The following is a 20,905-nucleotide window of genomic DNA, read 5'->3' on the forward strand; positions in this document are numbered from 1 at the left end:
CCAGGAATGTGCTTCCTGCAGAAACCAGTCAGGCCTGAGCTCAGGAAACAGAGATGTATGGTAGATTTGGGGAGGGTCTCTATCAGCTTTGCAGCATTATAACAAAATAGGTTACTTATGAAGTAAACAAAGTTTTATTTTTTATATTTTATTATATATTATTATGTAATATGTTATTTATCATATTTTTTGTTTTGTTTTTGTGGTGCTAGGGGGTCAAACCCAGAGCCTTGCACACACTAGGCAAGAGTTCTACCAGTGAGTCACATGTTCAGCCAAAGAGTTTTATTTTGGCTCATGATCCTGTAGGTTTAAGTAGAAGGTTTGTCGTTTTGGCTAAGGGTGGCACATCATGGTGGGAGTATATGAGGGCATGAGTGTTCTGGGTTGAGCTAGGAAGCAGAGTACAGTAGTGTCCCACAATCCTTTTTGAGAGCACACCACCAATAACCCAATGTGGTGAAGCCCCTGGCCCTAAACAGGGAAAAGAATAAGTTCCCTGTCCCTTGTTTCGCATGTAAAGGCGAGAAAACCACCGAAGTCTGAATTAGTCTTGTGGGCTTCCACCGAAGTCTGAATCAGTCTTATGGGCTTCCTGTCTATCTGCCCTCACAGAGAGCCTGGGACAGATTGTACCTACTGATTAGCTGGCACAGCTGAGCCTTACATGAGCACCCTGCAAAACCAGACCTAGTTTGCTAAAAGCTGCCTGAAACCGCTTCCTGCAGTAAAGAATGTGTGTATGTGTGTGTATGCTTAACCCAGAGTATGGGAGGATATATAAAAGGGGGGGAAAAAATAAAATCTCTCTCTCCTGGATGAAGAACCTTGGTGTCCTGTGTCTTTTAACCTCGCCGTCCCTCGCCGGACTCGGCTCTTTTGGCCGGACGCGGCAATTGGAGGTCCCCACCGAGATCCGGAAAGCAGGGGTAAGCGGACGGGGCTCACCTTCTAAGAGAGAAGGGGGAGGATTGGTTTACAGATAATTTAAAGGAAAAAGGGTACGTACCATGGGAAACTCAACAGCGAAGGTTCGTCTGGCCAACGAACTGAAAGAGTTGTTGAATACACAAGGAACAGGAATAAAAACTAAAACTGCAACCGAATTCGTTGAAGTTATTGCCCAGGCATGTCCTTGGTTTCTGACAGGAGGATTTCTTAATAATAATGATTGGGATTTAGTGAGACATGACCTTCAGAAATTGCTGAGGGACCGGGGCGCGGATAGTGTCCCTATTGCCACATTCTCCTTATGGAGATTAGTAAAGGATGCTTTATTGACAGACAAAATAAAAATCAAGGAACAACTTGCTGAATGTGAACAGGCCCTAAATCAGGTACAGGAGGAACAAATGGCCGAGTCCTTAAAGGATGAGGGTCCTCTTGAGGACTCGGGCTCGGGGAATAAGAAACGCCTCCAGATCTCTAAGCCTGAAAAGGATCCTGAGGACCTCAGTTCTCTCTCTGAGGAAGAGGAGGGATTAGAAAGGGAGATAGAGGAATTAGAACATCGCCTTAAAAGGACAAATGTCAGGGTGCCTACGGCTCCCTCAATTGCCGCACCTCCTCCCTATAATCCTGACTGGGATGAGGACACCCCTAATAGACGGGCGGGAGTCTATTGGGGTTCTAGAGCAGCTCAGGTTTTTCCAATGATTGAAAACGCCGATGCTGATGGACAGCCGGCCAGAGCCCATGTCCCCCTAGCCTTTAAGGACATAAAACAGCTTAAGGAGGCGGTCATTAATTATGGACCTCATGCCCCTTTCACATTGACCCTCTTCGAGTCCTTCTCCGCTAGTCAACTGATACCTAGTGATTGGCAGCAACTTTGCAGGGCTGTGTTATCCGGAGGAGATTTCTTATTGTGGAAAAGTGAATATCATGAAAGGTGCCGCGAACTGGCTCAGATTAATCTGAATGCGGGCCATCAACGGCGAAATGCCGAAATGTTAACAGGAAGTGGGCAGTATGCCACCATAGGGCAACAAATTAATTACGATCCAGGTGTTTATGCTCAGATAGCCTCAGCTGCAGTCCATGCCTCTCTGCCTCCTGCCCCAGTTTGCCTCCAGTCCCCTTTCCTGTTTCTGCTGGCTAATGACTCCACCAAAGATTTTTTAGACTGTTCTAATGTCACCTGTTACCTGGCCGAATGTTGGAATGCCTCTTGGTCCGTAGCAGTAGTGATGAAAATTCCAACCTTTGTGCCGATTCCTGTTACTGCCGATTCTGACCATTTTCCTCTTGTCAAGCTGCTAAGACAGCGTAGAGATTTTGGAATTACAGTGGCTATAGTTACCGCTGTTGCAGTTTCCGCAGCTGCGGCTGTTACAGCTGGAGTTGCCATGGCCAGCCAAGTACAAACTGCTGCCACTATTAATCAGGTTATTCAACAAACATCCACTGTACTTGAATCTCAAAGTAAACTCAATCAACATATTTTATCTGGGATTTTGGCTGCTAATCAAAGGATAGATCTGCTTCAGGCTCAAGTTGAGGAACTGTCTGATCTGGTTCATTTGGGTTGTATTGATCAACGTACACATTTATGCATAACCTCTGTCAGATTTAATGATTCCAGAAATGCTTCTCACATCATCGGAGAATACCTGTCCGGAACCTGGTCCTTGGAAGCAGAAAACTTGATCCAGTCTCAACTGACTCAGATTGCTGTTTTGAATAGTACCCGTGTCGAACCAGTGACTTTGGGTCAACTCACCAGTTGGCTGTCCTCTGCCTTTTCCTTTTTTAAGGAATGGGTGGGAGTGGGCATTTTTGGGACAATGTGTTGCTTTGGTATCGTACTTTGTTTGTGGCTTCTCTGTCGCCTTAGGGCCCGCCATATGCTAGAAAAGGCAATGATTGTACAAGCTCTTGCAGCTCTAGAACAGGGTGATTCTCCACAGGTCTGGCTTGCTCATTTGAAAATGTAATCTGTTCCCATAAAACGGCTCCTTCGGTGTGTTTATCTTGTGGTACCCAGAGACGGGCAACTTCTACGCTCATGTCACAACCTAAGACAGGGGATCAGGGCCTCCCCAGAGACGGGTAAGTGACATGAGGGCGGTAGACGACCTAAGACAGGGGCCACTTGATTCCGCCTCCACTTTGCGAAAAACAAAAAAGGGGGACTTGTGGTGAAGCCCCTGGCCCTAAACAGGGAAAAGAATAAGTTCCCTGTCCCTTGTTTCGCATGTAAAGGCGAGAAAACCACCGAAGTCTGAATTAGTCTTGTGGGCTTCCACCGAAGTCTGAATCAGTCTTATGGGCTTCCTGTCTATCTGCCCTCACAGAGAGCCTGGGACAGATTGTACCTACTGATTAGCTGGCACAGCTGAGCCTTACATGAGCACCCTGCAAAACCAGACCTAGTTTGCTAAAAGCTGCCTGAAACCGCTTCCTGCAGTAAAGAATGTGTGTATGTGTGTGTATGCTTAACCCAGAGTATGGGAGGATATATAAAAGGGGGGGAAAAAATAAAATCTCTCTCTCCTGGATGAAGAACCTTGGTGTCCTGTGTCTTTTAACCTCGCCGTCCCTTGCCGGACTCGGCTCTTTTGGCCGGACGCGGCAACCCAAGGCCTCCCACTAGGCCCTAACTCCTAAAGGTTTATAGCACCTCCATACTGCCACCGTTTAAGAGACCTTTGAGGGGTACTATCTAAATTCAAACCGTTGCACTCCCCTAGAAGACATTTGCCCCAAAGGCCTCCCCAGACTCAGCCTTTCAGGTAAGGAGGGAAGGAAGGCTCTAGTTCAGTACCCCTCCCAGAACACCTGGTCTATGCTGTGGACAGGGTACTTAGCCTGTTCCTGTGCTGGCAGTTAAACCTAAACATCTTATACTGATTTGAAGGATCTGGTGTATAGCTCTTGCCAATCCAACTTGACTCTGCCCTCAGGAACCACATAGAAGGAATATTTAGCAATTAAGATAAGCTGTCTGTTCCTCCAAATAAATGTTAGTGATCATGGTGTTGATTTTCCAGTTCTGAAGCTTCTTATTTCATAGGACAAAGTTTTTCAGGGATATGTGGTACTACTTTCCCCTTCTAAAAATGCCTCCTATGTTCTGTCCTGGAATGTGGCTCCGGAACCAGTTTTATAGTAGCCCCTCACAAACCTACTGTCCCTTTGCTCCAAGACAATGTACCTTCCACCCATCCAGACCCCTCACCCCCATTCAATTCAGCCACACATAGGAAAACCCAATGTGTAAAGCACTGATGCAGGTGATCCTTTACCAAAGAACTTTACAATGTTAACATCATCCACTGCTGCCACCACCTCCTAGTTAACTCACAAATGGTTTCTTGCAAACCACTGCCCAAAACTAGCCCACTGCTTGTTTCATAGGTCAAGTTTAATTGGGACACATCCATGTCTATGTTCATCTCTATTTTCTTTGATTGCTCTTGCAAAAGAGCAGAGTTAAGGAATTGCAGTTGCCTACAAAACCTAAACCTTTTACTGCTTGGCCCCTTAGGGGAGAGCTGGTCATCCCCTGTTTCAGGGCATTGAAAGTGGGTTCTGAATGGCCACGGTATAGGGTTATTCTCTGGCAACACACCTCTTAATTCTCAAATGTGTTTCCTCCCTGTTCATCCAATGATTGTCTCAAGGAGCTTCAGCCCAAGGTGGTCAGGAGCAGGCAAGTGTGGGATGGATGGCTTCTGAAAATGGACTGGGACCCTCAGACCAAGTGCTTCTGTGTAGAGGCTGAGCTCTGAAAGGGGAGCTTCTGGAACTAGGAGGTGGTGGCAGCAGTGGATGATGTTAGGTGACTGATTCTCAGGGCTGTGTGAGGACTGTTTCAGAATTTGTGATTCAAGAATTTTTGTTGTTGTTTTTCCCCTGTGATACTGGGGACTGAACCCAGAGGCCCTTTACCATTAAGCTACATCCCCAGCCCTTTTCATTTTTTATTTTGAGACAAGGTCTTGCTAAATTGCCCAGGTTTGTCTTGAACTTGTGGTCCTCCTGCCTTGGCTTCCCGAATTGCTGGGATTTCAAGAATTCACTTTCATTTGAGCCTGTCTTCCTTTTTAATCTCTTGTTTTCCAGACAGTACCTTTCATCTTATTTTATGCTCATTTTGTTGTTCTGGGGATGGAACCCAGGGCTTCATGTATACTAGGAAGATACTCTACCAGAGTGCCCTGGTAGGTTTAATCTCCAGTACAAGAAAAAACAAAAACAAACACAAAATAAAAATTTAAAAAGGCTGAGGATGGGGCTGGGGTTGTAGCTCAGTGGTGAAGCGCTTGCCTCACATGTGTGAGGCACTGGGTTCAATCCCAGGCAAAAGAAAGAAAGAGAGAGAGAGAAAGAGAAAGATAGATATTGTGTCCATCTACAACTAAAAAAAAAAAAAAAAAGTTTTGAGGATGAGCTGGGTGTAGTGGTACATGGCTGTTAAGTCCAGCACCTCAGGAGTATAGAAGATTGCAAGTTTGAGGACAGCTTTAGCAATTTAGTGAGGCCCTAACCAACTTAGCAAAATCCTGTCTCAAAAATAAAATGAAAAGGACTGGGGATGAAGCTCAGTGGTAAAGTGTCCCTGGGTTCGATTCTTAACACCAGAGTGGATGGGGAGATGGAGGATGTGTTTTAGTGGTAGAGCACTTGGTTAGCATTTTGTGAAATGGCTTCAACCCCCAGTGCCACACACTAAAATTTTATATATTTACGTATACATATATATTTGGGTGTTTACACACACACGTGTGTATATAGACATATATATGCATATGTATATAAAATAGAATTATTTAAGTAATTTAAAATGTACAATTCAGTGGCATTGAGTACTTTCAGAGTGTATAATTATCATCATCCATCTTTGAATTTGATTATTCTAGTACCTCGTATAAGTGGAATCATAATGGGGTTGGGGTTGTTGCTCAGTGGTAGAGCACTTGCCTCTCACGCGTGAGGCACTGGGTTTGATCCTCGGCACCACATAAAAATAAAAAAATAAGATAAAGATATTGTGTCCATCTACAACTAAAAAAATACTTAAAATCTCTTAAAAAATAAATAAATGGAATCATAACAGTTGTATGGAGTGGACTGAATTGTGTCATACCTGCCCCTCATTCCCACTCATGTATTGAACCTTAATCCTGGTACTTCAGAATGAGGCTGTATTTGAGATAGGGCCTTTAAGAAGGTAACTAAGGTAAAATGAGGTCATTGGGGTGGGCCCTAATCCAGTCTGACTGGCTTCCTTATAAATGGAGATAGGATAGACACACAGAGGGAAGACTATGTGAGGACACAGGGAGAAAGCACAATCTGCAAGCCAAGGACAGAGGTCTCAGAAGGAACCAAACTTGCTGACACTTTGATCTTAGCCTGCTGGCCTCTGGAATTGTGAGACAATAAAATTTCTATTGTGTGTTTCATGGTATTTTGTTTTAGTAGCCCTGTGAATACATAGCCTAATGAATATACATTGTCCTTTGTGTCCAATACACAGTATTTTGTGTCTGGCTTATTTTTGTTAGCATAATTGATCCATGTTATAGCATGTGTTAGAGTCTGATATCTTTCTATGGCTAAATAATATTCTGTTGCCTGGATTGACTACATTTGCTTATCCATTCATCTGCCAATGGACACTTCTGGCTGTTGTTCATGGTGCTGGTGTGAACATGGGAATGCAACAATCTGTTTGAAACCCCAGCAGGTATAACTTCATCTGGGCAGTACTGGGCTCACCCTTTTTTGCTGCCTGGGTTTGGGGTTTTGGGGCTTGCTTTGACCCTTTAGCTTAAGCCTTTCCTATGTTACCCACACTTCCCCATAGTCCTGAACCTCCTTTCCTTGACATGGTAATTCCTGTCTTCTCCAGTGTGTTCACGTGGGTAGATGGCAGCCACAGGTGTGTAAGTTAGAGCTGGTTCAAATCTAGACAATTCTATTCTTTGTTGGTGATACTGAACCAGTCATTTCACCTCCCTGACCCCTGATCTCATGTGAAATGAAGGATGTGTTACACAGCACCCGCCTCCTTCATTACATGTAAAGCACCTAGCAGAGAGGAGGTGCTTCATTTACCTTTTTTTTTTCTTTCCCGATACTGGGAATTGAATTCAGGGATACTTAACCACTAAGCAACATCCCCAGCCCCCTTTTTGTTTTTAATATTTTTTGTTTATTTTTATATGGTGCTAAGGATTAAACCCAGGGCCTCACATGTGTGAGGTAAGCACTCTGCCTCTGAGCCACAACCCAGCACCCCAGCCCTTTTTTGTATGTTATTTTGAGACAGGGTCTCACTGAGTTGCTTAGGTACTCACTAAGTTGCTGAGACTGGCTTTGAACTCATGATCCTCCCACCTCAGCCTCCTGAGCCTCTGGGATTACAGTGTGCCACTGTGCTCGGCTACTTTTTTTTTTTTTTAAGGACAAAAGCAAATTTGTGAATTTACTTTTCATTAGTGTCAGCTCTTTTGACAGGCACTAACTGAAAATTGCATACTAGTGTCACTTACTCTGAGTTCATTTTAGTTCCTTTTTTTTTCCCATGATTGACTCTTCCTCCTCCCATATTGTGAGATCCTCCCCCCAGTCATGTCCATGGTTGGAAGATTTCATATTGATATGCTAGAGTTTTCCAGAGAAGCAGAGCCAATAGGGCATGTACTTAGAAAGATCGTGGAAGCTGGCAAGTCTGAAAATTTCAAGGGATGCTGACAGGCTCAGAATTCCAATGAGATTTGGTGTTGTCTTGAATCTAAAACCACACTCAAGGTAAAATTCCTTCATCCTTGGGGACCTTCAGTCTTTTCTCTTAAGGCCTTTGACTAACAGTATGAGGTTGCTCATGTTATAGAGAGTAATCTCCTTTATTCAAGATTTTTTTTTTTTCAGTTGTAGTTGGACACATACCTTTATTCATTCATTTATTTTTATGTGGTGCTGAGGATCTAACCCAGGGCCTGGCACGTGCTAGGTGAGTGCTGTACCGCTGAGCTACAACCTCAGGCCCTTTTATTCAAGATCTTTACATGTTAAAAATACCTTCACAGTAACATCTGGATTGGCACATGAGCAAACAACTGGCACATGGCCTAACCAAGTGGAAGCAATCCACCTTCACAATTGGTCACTTAAACTGATGTTATTGGATTCATTATAATCTCGGTTAAAATCCAAGAATGCTGTTTAAAATGATTGACAGGCTGATTGTAAAATTCATATAGAAATGCAGGAGAACTAGAATTTTGTCTGTCTAGAACTCTGAAAAAGAGCAAAGTTGGAGGATCCACAGTACTTGATTTCTAGACTTAGTGGGAAGTCGTGGTCATGAAGACAACATTTTAGTGAAAGAACAGACACATAGATAATGCAACAGGATATGGTCCAGAAGTAGACTCACATATATGGTCAATTTTTGTTTTGCTTTGTTGTAGTTCTGAGGATTGAACCCAGGGATTCTATGCCACTGAGCTATATCCCCACCCTTTTGAAATTTTCATTTTAAGACAGTATCTTGCTTAATTGCCCAGACTGGTCTCAAACTTGGATCCTCCTACGTCAGATTATAAGCATGCACCACTATGTTTGGTGAACTTCTCTTTGAATGACTTTTAATGGCTGGGAATATGGCTTAGTGGTAGAGCACTTGCCTAGCAAGTGTGAGGCCCTGAGTTCGATTTCTACCACAATATATTCATAAATATATAAATTAACTTAAGTAAATGGAAAGACAATTGAGACTAGGGGAAAATATTGTAAATCATGTCTGATAAAGGACTTGTATCCAGCATGTATAAATGACTCTCAAAACCAAATAAAACAATATTCTGTAATAACTGAATGCAGAGGCGCTTCATCAAAAACACTGAAGAAGTAGATGGCAAATACACACATGAAAATACAATGTTTGGGCTGGAGTTTTAGCTCAGTGGTAGAGCACTTGCCTTGCAAGTGTGAGGCACTGGATTCTATCCTAGCACCACATAAAAACAAAAACAAAGGCATTGAGTTCATATACAACAAAAAAAATTAAAAAAAAAAAAAACAACATAATGTCATTAGTCATAGGAAAATGCAAATTAAAACTACAGTGAGAGGGGCTAGGGTTGTAGTTCAGTGGTAGAGCGGGTGCCTAGGAACTCTCATGATTTAGCCATTCCACTTAAAGGCATTTATCCAAGAGAAAGGAAAGCATATATCTGTAAATTGATAGTACACAAATGTTCATGGGTATATTTTATTTTTCTACTTATTGGTAGTACTGATGGTTGAACCTGGGTCGTCGCACATGCTAGGTAAGTGCTCTACCACTAGTTACAACCCCATCCTTTGGCAGCTTTATTTGTAATATTCCAACCTTGGAAATAACCCACATGTTTGTCCTCAGGTGCATGAATAACAAATTGTGTTGACCATATAATGAAAGACTAGTCAGTAATAGAAACAAATGATTAATACAACATGAATAAACCTCAAAAATTATGACAAGTGAAAGAAGCAGCAAAAAAGGACATCGTATGTTTCCATTTATAGCAATACTTAGGAAATGCAAACCAACATATATAGATAACAAGCAGATCAGTGGTTGCCTGGGAAGGGTTCAGGAGGGACTGTGAAGTGAGCATTCTATTCCTTATCTTGATTGTATTTATCACTTCACAATTAAACACATGTCAGAATTTATCAAGGTGAATTGTGTGTTGTGTATTGATTATACCTAAATAAAGTTCTAGTGCCTGACATACCTAGGTTTTAGTTCCTTTCCTCCAGGCTGACTCTGCAGCCTCCCCTCATGGTGACATTGTTCCCTCCAGCCGGACAGGCCAGTGTCTGTTGTCCTAGGGCTTCATACAGCTGGCTTTCTGGACCATCATGTGCCCTTAGGAAGACTGCATCAAATGACACTTTGCAGAGGTGATGTAACATTCTGGAGCCCCTGCCCATTGGAGATGGATCTCTCGCTTCACCTCTGACTTACATCACAACCTCAGCCATATCTCTCAGTGTCCCCCTTTTCCCTCTGCTCAGCACTTTCTCTCTCCACAGAGGCCCAGGAAGGTTAAGCGCCCAGCCGTGGACCTCAAAGGTCAGATGTCACAGGCTTTCCTTAACTGGACATTCCCTTGAATGCCTATCAGTGGCTAGCAAATAGAATCTCTTAGTTTGCCCTACAGCTTCTTCAGTTGGAGGCATGATCAGGGCCTTGACCTGCCCCAGACTTTACATCAAATTAGAGCAAGTCCTGGGGCCTTCCAACTCCTGGACCTAAGCCCAAGGGATACCTCACTTTGTCTCCCTCATTCCATCTCATACGATCCCAGGGCTGCTGTGGGTAGGGGAGAAAAATGCAGCCCCTGACCCTGCCTTCCAGGGCCTGGAGGCTGGGACAGTAACTGCAGCAGTTTGTTGGGGTCTGGACTTCTTCCTCATCACGTCTGCCCAGTTGCCCTAGTGACTGTGTGACCCGCCCCCCACCCCCGCCCCGCCCTTGCATGCTGCTGCCTCCCATACCCACCATATAAATAGAGGCGAGGAGCAGCTGGGCTCTCTTGGCAGTCACCATGAGGGCGCTGCTCCTGCTCTGCTGCTTCCTGGCCTCGCTCCTGCTCTCAGGACAATCAGGTACGCCCCCCTACACAAGTGGACCCCACTGTACCCCAGATGCTTCCCTGAGGTTTTCTGTTCCCTGGAGTGGGGGCTTAGAGCCAGTGGCAAAGCTTTGCTCCTTTCTGGTGTCACTGTCATTACCCTTCTCCTTGGGGTCTGGGCTGTGGAGGAAGCAAGGTGCTAGAGTGAACTGGGGGATAGGATGGCTTGCGGGAGGATAGAGGAAGTAAAGAGAGGCAGATGGGCCTGAGAGCTAGGCCAGGGTCAGAGAGAGGAGCCTGGATGGCCGAAGCTGGGAGAGAAGACCTCCACAAATCAAGTCTGGAGGAGACTCCAAGATGGACAAAATAACAGATTGGAGCTGGAGGTCATTTGGGTTACCCTCCCACTGGGTGGGAGAGAGGGCAAATGTCTTGGCTCTGGCTAGAGCCCTGGGTTTGCATGACTGAAGATAGAGGTGGATACTGTGGGCAAATTTGGGGATCATTTTGCAAACTGGGTTAGATTTGGAGTTTTTTAGTAGGGTTTGATATAGATTTGGGATTTGGGCTGGAAATAGAATTAGATGCAGAGTCCAGTGAGGAGGGGGACCCATTTTGGATGAGATCCTCTGTGAGGGGCAGGGGCTTTCATCAGGAAGGGGCTTAGCTCTGCATGCTCGGCTTTCCTTTGACATCTCAGCACTTTGTGTGAGGCAGAGCCGGTGGCTTGGGTTGCAGCATGGAGGTTATTTATAGGCTATAGAGGGGACACCAATCATTTTGTCACCTCTCATTCCTAAGACTCCAGGGGCTAGCTTCCCCTTGGGGATGCTTTGGGGAGGGGCTGTGGGATCCCCCTAGGAATCTAGGACTCCCACTGTGTCCAGGCTCAGCCTTTAACCCATGTCTGCACATGGGACTGTGGGGACCCGGGGTTCCTGTCTCTATAAGTCTTTGAGGTTCTGTCTCCTGAGAACAGGGGGCTGCAGAGGCATCATCCCGGCAAAGAGCAGAGATCAAGAGCAGCAAAAGCCATTCTTTTGGGGGTTAGGGGTTCTGCAGGGGGCTCCGGCCATAGCACATGCTGCTGGGCCCTGCCCTTGTCTGCCCTTGAGTTAATTTGGGCTCTGCAGGGCTGCAGTGGCTAGAGTGGTGAGTATTCCAAGCGGCTGTCAGGTGGCTAAGTATGGAAACAGCTATGTAATTGGATCCTGAGCCCCAAGCCACTGCCACCCCCTCCCCTTTGCAGCCCCTCCTCTGAGGCCCAGCCCCAGCTGCCACCTCTAGGCCTCCACATAGCAGGGCCATAGGAATTACTAGCCTTTTACGGACATCCTTCATCTTTCCTCCCACTGAGGGAACTGGGCATCTGTGATGTTCCATAGGCCATGCTGGGGGCTCTTGCTTCAGGGAATAAGCAAATGCTTTGTGGGAAGGATCTCTGTGCTATTTCCTTTCTGGGCCCTGTGCTGTGCTCTTCCTCTGGCACGTCCCCCAGTGTGGAAGCACCCCTTCCTCCTTGTTCTTGCTCACCTTATCACCACTCTGCCTCAGCTGTAGATTGCTTAGTCAAAAGGTGGCTTTCTCCTGGGCCTATGGGAGCATCCAAGCCACCAGGTGGTTCCCCAGGCCTCCATAATGACAAATCTTTCCTTGTGGTTGATTTTCCCAAGAATTGTGCTATCCTGGCCAAAAGTCGTCTTTGTCCCTGAACTCTTCTCACTCCCCCACTGTGTATTTCCCTCCCATTTCTCTCAGCTCTCATCTGGATGGCAATAGAAGCCCCTTCTTGCCCATTTCAAAGGGTAGGAACTATGCAGTGCTGCTTTCTTTTCTACTTATGCTGTCCCTGTGTGGCTCTGGACTAGGGTGGTTGGCTCTGCAGCCCCTATCACCTACCAGGAGACCAAGCATCCCTCTCTCTTTCACCTGTGCCAGGACTCAGATGAAGTAGCAAGGCCCCTGTCACCAGACACCATCCTGGTTTCCACCCTCAACCTGCTTCCCTAAGTCCTTGTAACTATCTGGGTTCCCCCATGGTCTGGGTCATGGGACAGGTCTGCTCAAGGACAGGGGAAAAAGACCCTAGAGATAGCTTGATGATCTCATTATCCAGAGACGGTAAGGAAGGTCAGAGAAATGACAGATTTGTTTGAGTCAGTGACAGAGGCATGTCCAGCAGTGTTGATCTCACCCACCAGGATTTGCTTCTGTCCTCTCTCTTTGACAAACCTGTCCTGTGGGTGGGTATGAAACTGGGGTGGATAAAGTCACCTGAGGGAGATTTCCCAAGAGATCAAGAGAGTGATGCTTTTGTTCCTCTGATTCCGTGGAAGTGGGGTGAGGTAGGTGGTGCCCAGAAAGCATTTCTTTGGATTTAAGCCATTAATGTTTATTGGTGAAGGCTCATTGAGTACACTTGTGCTTCCTGTTGTCCCTCCTGTTACTTGATGCGGAGATCTGTGACATGGGGGTTCTGTGTCCATTTTTCCTTCATCCTCCTTCACACCTAGGCCTGGTTTGTAGACCATCAAACTGCTCTGGCCCCACCCTGCATCCCAATAGCAAGGAATTTGTGCATGCTGAGGGTATCCATTTTTAGTCCTAGGACTAAAGTGTCCCTCCTAAAGAGACAAGGGTACAGTATGAATGTAAGGAGCCCTCCCCAAACTGTGATATTTCCAGGAGGAGTTTTCATTCCTGTCACCTCAACAGGGCACTCCAGTATCCACCATGGGGAGGCTGCTGAAAGAAGGGAGAAGTTCAGGGTCTTGGGGAGAGAGCAGACCCCAGAAGCCCTTCCAGCTCCCTAAAACCATAGCTTCCACCCCTAGCTTGTCACAGTTGAGTGACCCTGTAGGGAAAATCTAGTCCCCCATTTCCCACAAAGAGTCTGGAATGGTAGACCAGGATATACTTATGGATGCATCCCCCTGCAAAAGAGTGACACCTTGCTTGGTGGCCCATGTAATAGAAGTTTAAGAAATGATGATTTTGTCCCATATCTTAGCGTTACAGTGAAGGTCATACAGAAAATCCATGGAAGGCTAGAGCTGAGATTCAGGTCTCTTTTGTGCCTTGGCCAATGCTTTTGCCCCCTTATTCCCTTCTGAAGTCCAGATAGGTTCGATTGCATACTACTGGCCATTCGGTACTCACTCTGGTGTGTGGACTGGGAAGGAGCCTGACCTGTGTGGACAAAGAAGGAAGATGGCTGCCTCTGCTTCTGGCTTAAGGAACAAGGACAAGGCTAGATGTTGTGCATCCTGTATGGAACATCCATCATGAATGGAGGAGTGGGACGGGGTGGGGTCCACTGCTGTGGGACACTGGGATGGAGCACCCAGGCTTACCTCTCTCTCCTGGACACATTCCTACTCCAGAAACAAATCCAGATCTCCCATGGCACAGCCCTTGTAGGTAAATGTTGCTTAGATACACAAAGCCCTTCCTTCAAACACCTTGTTGCATTTCATCATTTTAGGGACTCATCCCATATTTATTGGGTTGCTGTTGTTTTCATATATGGGACTAGAGGAATGCAGATAGGTATTCTGTTTTTGGTGGGCTTACAGTTCAGTAGGGACTCTCACTGGAAAAGTGAGGTGGGCTGAAGGAAGGGGACAGGTTATCTTGGACTAAGCAGGTCAGAAAGTAAAGATGAAACTGGGCCTTGAATAAAGTAGGATAAGGACATAGGGAGACATCAGGAAGGAAAATCCACGTAAAGGGAACAGGATGAGGCAACTCATGGAATCAGAAGAATGGGGACCTGAAGAGATCCAGGAAAATGTACCATTGTTCTTTCTTGGATGAGGGTGGGCAGATGGGAGTGAGGCAGCAGGAAATTTATTTGGAAGGTGAGGTTGGGGCGGAAGTGCAAGGCCTTGACTGGTAGGCCAAGAAGGGCAGCTTTATTCTGTGGACAGTGGGTAACCATGGAGGGCTCTGGTAAAATACACAGTTGTTGGTGGAAGGAGCAGGATTAAATGTCTCAGAGAGGATAAGAAGAAACTGATTGGTCAGACATGCCAGGAATTTAAGCAGGGTGGTGGTGTGGACTTGGGCAAGGCTGGGAACAGGGAGAAGGGGGAACCTCAACAGAGAACTGGGGTGGAATCAGATGAACTTCCCAACCTGGTGAGCCAGGGCGGGGAAAGGAGTCCTGACAGGCTTATGTAGGTTACTGGAGAACAATCTTGCCAGAAGAAGACACCATGGAGTGTAAGAGAGAACAGATTCTAAAAGTTTATTTTGGGTTATTTTGAACATCAGGTGCTGGTGGGATGCCTGTATGGGGATTTTTTAGAGTGGTTAGAAAGATGGGACTGGATCCTAGGAGGAAAATCAGACCTGGGAATCTGGACATAAGATTCATTTGGGTAAAGATGAGAGTGAGGCAGAAACGGAAGAAGCTGTTGCAGAGAGAAAAGAATGAGATTTGAAGACTAGTCCTGGAAGAAACTGGACTTAAGGAGTAGGAAGAGGAAGAGGATAATAAATGGATTTTAGAAAGATGGGAGGGAATCCAAGAAGAGACAGTGGCTTGGCAGCTAGGAAAAGGATGTCTCCTAGAGGAAGGGGTGTTCCACAGGATTAAATGTCACAGAGATGTCGAGGAAGAGATGGTGTTGCTTTCGACAACCTGAGGTCACTGACATATTATAAGGGGTTTAAGAGCAATTAGTGAGGACGTGGAGGCAGACATAAAGGGCTGAACATGGTGGCACAAGACTCTGATCCCAGCAGCTTGGGAGACTGAAACAGGAGGATTACAAGTTCAAAGCCAGCCTCAGCAACTTAGGGATATCTTGTCTCAAAAATGAAATGAAATAAAATAAAAAATAAAATAGGCTGGGAGGGCTGGGGTTGTGGCTCAGTGGTAAAGCCCTTGTCTAGCACATGTGAGGCACTGGGTTTGATCCTTAGCACCATATAAAAATAAATAAAACAAAAGTATTGTGTCCATCTACAACTGAAAAAAGGAGGGTCCTGGGAATGTGGCTGAGTGGTTAAGTGACCTTGGGTTCAATCCTTGATATCCTGCCCCCCCAAAAAAAAGACTTAAAAATTCAGTTGAGGGGCTGGGGATGTGGCTCAAGTGGTAGCGCGCTCACCTGGCATGCGTGTGGCCCGGGTTCGATCCTCAGCACCACATACAAACAAAGATGTTGTGTCCGCCGAAAAAAATAAATATTAAAAAACTTCTCTCTCTCTCTCTCTTTAAAAAAAATTCAGTTGAGTGGGATAAAGACAAGTAACACTCTGCAGAGGTAGAGAAATTTTTCAACACTAGAGAAGTGCTAATGGGCCTATAGGAAAGGATTTTGTGGAGAGAGAAAGATGGAAGGAAATGAAGAAGAGATGGGAGCCGGGTGACTGAAGGCTCGGAACACTTGAGGAGGGTAGGAAAGGTCAAGGAAGGTCTAATGGGGAACATATCATGACTCTGGGGAGAAGCACTGGGGAGACCTCAGGTGGGCAGCATACGTTAGAGATAGGCTCTGCAGCCCCATGACAGCCAGCAAGCCAAACTAGGGAACATGGGTGTGGATCCTGGTCTACACTGGGGATTTCTCCAGAGGGCATGGAAGGCCATGGAAGGAGGAATGAGTCTAATCTTCTTAAGAATCTTGTGAGGTAGAAAGGGAGACCTCTTGCCCCAAGTTTATGATGTTGAGGCTGAGCCCAGTTCCTGTTATCCACTGCTGGAGGAACCAGGTGATGCCTGAAGGAGGAGGCTGAAGGCGATGCCACGGGTCAGTGTCTCAATCCCTGAATGCTCAGGGGTCTGCCCCCTTTGGCTGACACCTTAGAGTGGAGGGCAAAACTAGCTTCCAGGCTCTGTCGCCTAAGATATGTGTTCAGCTAATGTCTGTTGGTCTACGATGGGTGAGGCACAGTATTTTGACTCCATGGTGATTAGATTTTTGAGTGGAAACTGATGTGGGAGGCACATGCCTGAATTACCCAGAAGCTGACCTTGGCCTTGTTCTTTCTTGTGGGATGGAACAGGGGTTCAGCCCTCCTTGGTGTCTTCCTAGTTGTAAGGCCTATACCCTTCTCATGGCCCAGCAGTGGGGCACCCTAGAGATGAGGCGGGTAAGTGAGAGGAGCACATCGATGGGGGGCTTGTGATTGTCAGGAAATCCTGGCTCCTCAGAGCCCCTGGCCCTGCTCTCATCTGTCTTTTCAGGCAAGCATTGGAACTTGAGCAGCCAGCCTTCAGACTTTGTATCCACTCTGTGTGATCCGTGTGTTTCCTTTGGGTGGCTCCCTTCCCTCCTCAACACTGGCACCTGCCCCATCCTCCCTCCTACTAGCAAGATGTATAGATGAGAACGGCTTGGCTCACTCCGGTGGAGGGCCAGTGGCTCAACAGCTTGCACTATTGCTCTCTCAGATGTTGGTTTAGAGGATCCAGAAGACCTTAGCTCCAGGAGTGCATCTTTAAGGTGGACTTGCCCATTGCTTTGGTGAGCAAGGTTTTACCCAGTTCCTACATCACATCACAGAAGCAATAGGTAAGCCTGAGTGCAAAGGGGCCAAGCTGTGGAGTGGGACTTCCTCCACCTGGTTCCTGAGTGAGTGTGAGTGCTCAGAGAACTGGAGCCATGGCCAGCCCAGCTGTGTAATCTGCCCAGCAATTGGGTTTGCCTAGTGTTTCCCGTCTCCTTATCCCACCCTAGTGTGCTGAGCAGGAGGCAATGGTCTGAACAATTCAGCAAATGGAACAAATTGGATTTAGCTGAGCTTCTGGAGAGTTACTTCTTTCTAGTCTATGTCAGGCTATGCTGTCATGATGTAGAGTTTTTGTTTGTTTGTTTTAAGATACTAGGGGTTGGGGCTGGGGATGTGGCTCAAGCGGTAGCGCGCTCACCTGGCATGCGTGTGGCCTGGGTTCGATCCTCAGCACCACATACAAAATAAATATGTTGTGTCCGCCGAAAAACTAAAAAGTAAATATTAAAAAATCTCTCTCTCTCTCAAAAAACAAAAAAAGATACTAGGGATTGAACCCAGAGGCACTTTATCAATGAACTATACCTCCAGCTGCCCCCCCACCCCCACCACCTTTTTTTTTTTTGGTACTGGGGATTGAACTCAGTGGCCCTTAACCACTGAACCACATCCCCATCCCTTTTTTTTTTTTTTGTATTTTATTTAGAGACAGGGTCTCACTGAGTTGCTTAGGGCCTTGCTAAATTGCTGAGGCTGGCTTCAAATTTGAGATCTTCCTGCTTCAGCCTCCTGAGCCACTGGGATTACAGGCATGCACTACTGTGCCTGGCTGCAGCCCTTTTTACTTATTTATTTTTTCTTTTGAAACAGGGTTTTACTAAGTTGCTTAGGGCCTCACTAAGTTGCTGAGGCTGGCCTTGAATTTGAGATCCTCTTGCCTCAGCATCCTGAGCTGCTGGGATTACAGGTGTGTGTCACCAAATCAGACTTGGGGAGTCCTGTCCCGTCTTGTTTCATCCTCTTTTCTCTCCAGCCTGAAGGTGGTTTTACTCACGGACAAGGTCCAAGGCACCCTTGGAGCAGCTATTGCTGAGTTGCCTAGTTACAGAGTTGGGTGGCAGTATCAGAATTGAAGTTCCAGAATTAAATCAGCAGTGGATGTAATTATGTAATTAATAATCAGAATATAATTAAGTTAAGTAATAAAATTAAGTCAGAATTTCATTTAATCAGAATTAGAGTGCCTGAGCTACTAGGAACCCAACCATTCACATCTCCTAGCCCAGGGCCTTATAGAACCTCCTCTCCCTAGCCCTCCAAGTTCCTCCCCAGGTGGTGTGGAAGGAAAGCCACTTGGGCTGCCCTGGGGCTGGTGTGCCTAATGACCTATTTCTGAGGGCAGCATGAGACCTTCTTGGTGGACCCCTTCCCAGGAGCCTGTGTTTCCTGAGAGTGCTGTGGGGAATTCAGGAAAGCAGGGTGACTAATGCTGCATCTAGTTCCAAATCTGGGGTCAGGAGGATCCTGGTGGAACATTGCCCAGCCAGGGTAGGCTCCCCTGGTTCATTGCAAGGGTGCTAAGAAATAGGAAGAGGCTTTCTCCCTCTCACCTCCTTCCCCCAGTTTCCTTGTCCTACACAGCTTTGAGAACCCTTCCTTTTTCCTTCAGTTCAGAATAAGTGTGGATTATGTGCCAGGCCTCAGGTGCCAAGGGGCTCAGCACAGAGTCCTGGAGAATGGGAGATGTGGCTGTCCTTGGGGAAAAACTCACCCTTTGGTCAGGGAAGCAGAATGGACTTGGATATGAGGTAAGGGTCAGGATGTGATCAGAAAGAAGTATGAGGGTGCAAGGACTGACTTGGATGCTCCAGGAACTTGGGGGAGGTAGAGGAGTGGGGTGTCTGACAGGAGAGGAGGCAAAGGAAAGGCAGATGCATGGTTCCCATAAGGCCCAGCTCTCAGCCCCTTGTCAGCCCGGCAAGATCCTGGCTAGGCCACATGGTGCAGGAAGGAACAGGCTGTGTGCCTCTGCCCCCAGGAGCTGACCTTCTATTTGGGGAGATGACTCGCACTGAAAAAAAATCTAACTAACACCCCCAGCAGCCTACGCATTGATTGGAGTGTAGAGGATGGCTGAGAAAGTTGGACTATCAATTCTGAGGGGACAGGGGCTATGTTTCTGTTTAATTCACTCACAGAGTGGTCCCCCTTGTTTGTGGTTTTGCTTTCCTTAGTTTTAGTTACCTGTAATTAACCATGTTCCAAAAATATTAAATGGAAAATTCCAGAAATAAACAATTCATAAGTTTTAAGTATAATAACTTTTCTTATGGCCTATTGTTATAATTGTTCTATTTTTATTAGTTATGTTTATCTCTTACATGTCTTATTTATAAATTAACATTATCATAGGTATGTATGCGTAGGAAAAACAGCAAGTACAGGGTTCTATATTCTCTGTGGTTTCAGGTGTCCACTGGGGGCCTTGGAGCATACCCCCTGCAGATAATGGGGAGTGTTGTACTGTATTGCAAACCCAGCACTGCGCTTGGCCCAGTGAAAGCATTTAACAATGTCTAATGAATGAGCAGATGATTTGCGCAGGCAGCGTCATCTGAAGATGGTGATGGAAGCCAGGAGGTGGGGAAGCTCAGAGGATTGCACTGGCAGGAATGGGATGCAACCAACTCAGGCTAGAATGTGAGGCTCATGTTCAGGGGAGCCAAGGCCACCCTGATGGGTTGGGGCCAGCTGGGAAGGGCCTTGAATGCCTCTCCAAGTGGCTGTCTCCCTAGGCCCTCAGCAGACTCCAGCAGGTTCCCCTTCTGGCTAGTCCCCCCACACCAGGTTCCTCACAGATATTTTTGGATCCTACTAGATCAGGGACTGCAAAACTCTGAGCTCAAGCAGGTGCAGGCAAAATCTGGCCTGGAGTTCTGGATTCACAGGAAGTGGGTTGTGCTGGGAGCTTGACCCAGCACCAAGCCAGGAGAGAACTCTGGGGTTTGTGAGCCCCATCACTCCCTCCACCAATGGGTTGCTGCCCAAACTGCTATCCCTGGTCCTCCTCCAAGGGCCACTGGGTTAGGACCCAGGCCAGCCCAGTTGTCCTGCATAAATTTTCCCTAGATGGCAACAGGTAAAGGAATGGCTTTCTTTGGAAAACATGTTTCCAACGCACATCTGATTTACACTGAGTTTAGGTCCTGGCACCACGTGCCCTACACACCTGCATCCATATCCACGAGAGGCCTTAGCTGATTTGTTGGTTACTCAGTTTTCCCTGCATTTCCGCTCACCTTTATTCCAAGAATCAGGTGGAAGATGACTTATTTTCCTACCATGTATCCAAGGAGATTGAGCACTCACCTTGGACAGACGACGATCAGGAGAATGAGCTTGGGGACAGCAGTGGCTGTATCACAAGTCTGGTGGCAATCTCATCTCTTTCTCCTGTCTTCCTGCCTGGGTTTCCTTTCTGAACTGGTGGGACACCTGTACTTGAGGACAGAGCAAGCACTAGTTTTGTCATAAAATAACCACCAAGTTCCTTACGCTTCTCTGCACCTGTTTCTTTGCTAGTAAAATAGGGATGATAATACTTGCCCTGTTTATGGCATGGAGCTGTTATGTGACTAAAAGAAGAAAATCTTCTTTGATATCAGATATTGTTTAGGGTTAAAAAGGTTTTGACCTTAGTGACCTAGTCTTACTGTTGAACATATGCTGCAGCTTGACAGTTGCTGCCAGTTTCATTAAATATCATGAGAGATGAACAACCAGGGGAATCCATCAACATTTCTGCTCCTGTTCAGGACCATTAATATCTTTGGGATTCTCTGTCCTCAAAGAGCTTATAACCCAGG

At 46.3% G+C, this 20,905-nt stretch overlaps 1 protein-coding gene and 1 long non-coding RNA gene across 2 annotated transcripts in view; both read left to right on the top strand.

Annotated features, from left to right (window-relative positions):
* The first annotated feature begins 457 nt into the window (after positions 1 to 457).
* LOC139702865 (uncharacterized) lies at positions 458 to 3,507 on the top strand. The gene is made up of 2 exons (XR_011705436.1): positions 458 to 929; positions 2,570 to 3,507. It is a non-coding gene; the product is annotated as an uncharacterized lncRNA (long non-coding RNA).
* A 7,053-nt stretch (positions 3,508 to 10,560) lies between these two features.
* Positions 10,561 to 20,905, top strand: part of Srl (sarcalumenin) — a 36,848-nt gene continuing 26,503 nt past the window's right edge. The window contains exon 1 of the mRNA XM_027940389.2: positions 10,561 to 10,611. The gene's annotated coding sequence lies outside the window, so the exon portion shown is untranslated. The remainder of the gene's footprint in view (positions 10,612 to 20,905) is intronic.

Source organism: Marmota flaviventris, chromosome 19 (assembly GCF_047511675.1).
Source record: "Marmota flaviventris isolate mMarFla1 chromosome 19, mMarFla1.hap1, whole genome shotgun sequence".
NCBI lineage: Eukaryota > Metazoa > Chordata > Mammalia > Rodentia > Sciuridae > Marmota > Marmota flaviventris.